This window comes from Trichechus manatus, unplaced genomic scaffold (assembly GCF_000243295.1).
Source record: "Trichechus manatus latirostris isolate Lorelei unplaced genomic scaffold, TriManLat1.0 scaffold00030, whole genome shotgun sequence".
Taxonomy (NCBI): Eukaryota; Metazoa; Chordata; class Mammalia; order Sirenia; family Trichechidae; genus Trichechus; species Trichechus manatus.
Genome location: NW_004443966.1, coordinates 22302143 through 22306691, shown reverse-complemented (window position 1 = coordinate 22306691; position 4549 = coordinate 22302143).

Genomic DNA, 4549 nt, shown 5'->3' with positions numbered 1-4549 from the left:
TGAGAAAGATAAGCAGAAATGATGTACTGCAAGGGTGCGGGGGGTGGGTGTAGGTAGAAAGACCTTTGCCCTAGCAGCTGGAGCCCAGAACCATTAGTGCCCTCCTCTAGATTGTGAGCCCCTTGTGGGCAGACTGCCTTATTCACCATTCAGAGGCTGTTAGGTTAGCACAGGGGCTGAGAGCATGGCCTATGGAGTGATTCTGCCATAGTTTGAATCTCAACTCTCTCACTTATTAGCCATACAATGCCTGGCAAGTTACTGATCCTATTGATGCCTTAGTGTTCTTACTCATAAAATGAGGCTCATAATTCCCACCTCAAGTGGTTACTGAGAGGATTAAATAAATTAATCCATGTAAACATTAGTGATCATCATCATCATCTTTATATTGCCCCCTTTTCCAACTGAGTATCTAGCAAATTGTCATCAAATAAATTTTAGTTCCCATCCCTTGAGGGTTCACGATTTTTTTTTTTTTTTTGGCTTCAAATTTCACTTCTAGTTCATTCAGTGCTATGTAATACCCGAAAGAGTAGACACTTAATGACTCTGGGACCAGATAGGTCCTGGGATCTTTGTGATATCTCAAAATTGTACTACAGTATGATTTTTCCCATAAACAGAGTATCATTTCTCCCATAAATAAGCTAAGAGCCTACCTACTCACCCTATCAGTCTCAGCTTCAATGCTACTTCCTCAAAGGGGCCTTCTCTGACTTCTAGGTTGCATTCAGTCTTCTTATATTCTTGGACAACATGCTGTCATTTCCTTAATCGTAACACTCACTGCTCTTCATTAATTACTTGTTAAATTGTCTGGAAGAGCAAGGCCTATAAGTGTCTTATACATTGCTGTTTCCCATGTGCATGGCACATAAAAAAAATCACCAACATTTAATGAATACACACACACACACCCCTAAGTACTGCCTTACACGCACTGTCTCATATGGTATACACAACAAGATGTTAACTGTGAGGCCGATGATAAGTACTATCTCTACTTACACAAGGGAAACTAAAACTCAGAGAAAATAAGTAACTTGCTTAAGATTATATAACTAATAAGTGCAGATCTGGGAATCAAACCCAGGTGTATCTGATCTAAAATCTAAGCTTTTAACCACCACACTATATTGCCTCTCTGCATAGTATGCACTGGAACACAAAATTGTTTCATTGAACTAAAATGTCTGGAAGGTGAGTTAGTAATGATATTAAGAGTTAGTGTTTGGAAGTTTCCCTAGACGTGATGATTGCACTATAGGCATAATGAACTGCCAACTTCTAGATTAGAGGTGGCTCTATATTGGTCCTGAGAGAGGAGCTACTGGAGCTTCAAAAAAGAGCCATTATTCAAGAGGCTAAGAATAAAGATAATTATAAGACCCAAGAAGTTTAGATTCAGAAGAAATTAAAAAAAAAAAAAAATCTAAATCCCTTATTAAAATTAAACACTATTAAATGAGGAAAGCTATGCCACAGAATATACTTGGGTGGCCATTTTGGGTAGTCCGGCAAATGTTTATGTCCTGTAGTCTTATTAGATTTTTACGGTATGTTTTACAACTCATTCTCTTCGACTCATGTACGTACAGGCTTATTATTGTTGTTGTTGTTAGATGCTGACTCATAGCAACCCTACGTACAGCAGAATGAAACACTGCCTGGTCCTGCGCCATCCTCACAATTGTTGCTGTGTTTGAGCCCATGGTTGCAGACACTGTGTCAATCCATCTCATTGAGGGTCTTCTTCTTTTTCACTGACCCTCCACTTGACCAAGCATGCTGTCCCTCTACACGGACTGGTCCCTCCTGATAACATGTCCAAAGTACGTGAGACAAAGTCTCGCCATCCACCAATTCAGCAAACAATCTAGCCTAGATTATACAAGCAGCTGTAGTGAGTGCTTTAGATACTAAATCTAAGTATAGCAAAAAAAAAAAAAAAAAAAAAAAAAACTAGTATCTGCACTTTGAATTTTGTATTCAAGAAATAAATGATATAAATTATAGGCTTTTTCGAGGGAAGGATCTTTCTCTTTTCCAGATTACTCTCGTGTTTGACATAGGCACATTAAACTTGGGATATATAAGTGAAAGCAAACACAATGAGACAGTGAGTCACTGTTAGTGTTGCAACACTTTGAGATAACACCAGTTTCTTCCTCTGAATAGACTGACTTTGTGATATAATTCCCAGGACTACTCTTTCTTTCCTGGTATCACTAAATCTGCCAAGTTGGCCATTTTTGTAAGTAAGCTATTTGGCCCAGACGAGCATCTGTCTTAAACATTTAGATATTTGCTTGCCTTAAGGCAAGGAATGGACAGGAAGATAAGCCAGAAAAATCATTCAATTTAATTTAACAAATATTTATTGCCTGCCAACTATGTGCCTGGCACTTGCTGCCTGCACCCCTTGCCATTGAGTTGATTCTGACTCACAGGGACCCTATAGCACAGAGTAGAAATGCCCCATAGGGCTTCCAAGGAGCGGCTGGTGGATTTGAACTGCCGACCTTTTGGCTGGCAACTGAGGTCTTAATCACTGTGCCACCAGGGCTCCTGGCACTTGGTAAGTGGTAGAAATATAGAGGCACATAGGACCAGGACCTCAAGAACTTCACATTCTACTGAGGAAAAAAGATTTGAAAACAGGTGTTGGGACCCTAATTTTTCTAGTTGATTTCTCCAACCCTTCCTATGCAGTACATCATTTCTGCCTATCTTTCTCAGATCTTGCCCCCGCTCCCACCACATGCTGCCAAAAAGGCCTCCTAGTGTTGTGTGCCACTTGATGCTTACATATGAAAGTCTTCAGAGATACAGGTTCTTTTCAGGTTACTGCAACATACTATTATAAGCCCTTTGTATGACAGAAGTATACCTTGGGAGATTCTAGGAGATACCTAACCAGGTTAGGTGAGGATCAAAGGAATTACAGGGAACACTTCCTAGAGGAGGGGACCCAAGAGTTGAGCCTCAAAAGACAAGAAATCATCCAGGCAAAAGTATCTGTTTATGGGGCAAGGGTGGGGGTGAAGGGGATAGAGGTAGCTGAATTGGGTGAGAATGAGCTAGGGGTTCTAGGGGATGGGCTATATGGAGATAAGAGGATGTAGGACCCATTCAAGGGACTATAAGCCACTGAAAATGGTTAGAGTGTGACATGTGAGGGGGGAAATGTTGTGACATAATGCTGGAGGGGTAGGCAGAGACCAGATTCTGCAGGGGACCTTGTATACAAAGATAATCCAAATCTTATGCTAAAGCAACAGGCAACCACCAAGATTTTGAAGCAGGGGAGTGACAGACCCAGACTTTCACTTTTGAAATCACGTTCTAAAAACTACATGGAGAATAGACCAGAGAGGGTCAAGATTAAAAACAAAGAGACCAAATAGGTGGATATCATATTTTAAATGAGAAATAATTAAGGTCTCAACACCAGTAGTGACAATTCAAACAAAGAAGAAGGCTGGCCGGTTAAAAGCTATATTAAGAAGCAAAATCAACAGGCTACTGCCTGGATATGGGGAGCAAAGGAGAAAGAAGAGTCAATTTACCAAGTATCTTTTATGTGTAAGACCCTGTATAAAGGATATAAAGAGGTCTGATACAGGATTAGGCGCTCCTCCTTGAAGGAGTTTACCACTTAGTTAAGAAAAGCAGACACAAAAAGAACCAAACAATTTTCAAGGTAGTGTCTAAGTGCTAAATGAGTATGAGACAGTCACAAAGCCCAGGACTCACGCAGGGCAGGAGAGGGAGTGCTCTCAGGGCTCCTTTTCATAATGTCAAGTTAAAAACACTTTTAAAAACCACTTTATCCTTCACATGTAGTCTTGGTGAGTGGAAAAGCAGCTCAGATTGGGTATTCGTACACAGGACTATAAACTAGACAAAGTTTACAACATTTGTAATTAATTAGTTATCACTGTCCCATAATATTAACTCCATGGGAAAGATAAAGGAGTAAAATATGAAGGAAGAGGGGAGGAAGGAACAGAAGGTATACTGCTTTTTCTAGAGAAGGCAACTCTTCTTCCAATAAATGTCATGTACTGGTTGCCATATCCTCCAAACAAAAAAAGCATACTTTTAATTCTCCTTAATCTATACTTACAAGGATTCCTGTGGCATTACCATACAGGCACCATTGTTCTCTAAGGCTTTCATATGTATCGGTTCGGTATCTCTTCTCTGAAGACAGCAGCAAGGGCTACATCACAGGCCACTATGAACTGTTCCAAAGCACAGAATACATGGAACAGTTCAAACAGGTGGCTGGAGCTTAATAATGATTTTTACATGCCCTTGTGCTCATGTTTCTAGGCACTAGCCAGCACCCATAAGCTCAGGAGCAGTGCATATTTGAGCTATCAGCTATCCACAAAGATGAGTGTCACTTCTCACAATGCGCATTTTATTAAGTAAATCTATTTTTGACAAGTCACCGTTTCTCTAATCTGCCAAGAAATACAGTGACCATATTTCAGATGGCCTGTGAGTGGCAGTGCCACTCTGTTACTCTCTAACTGCA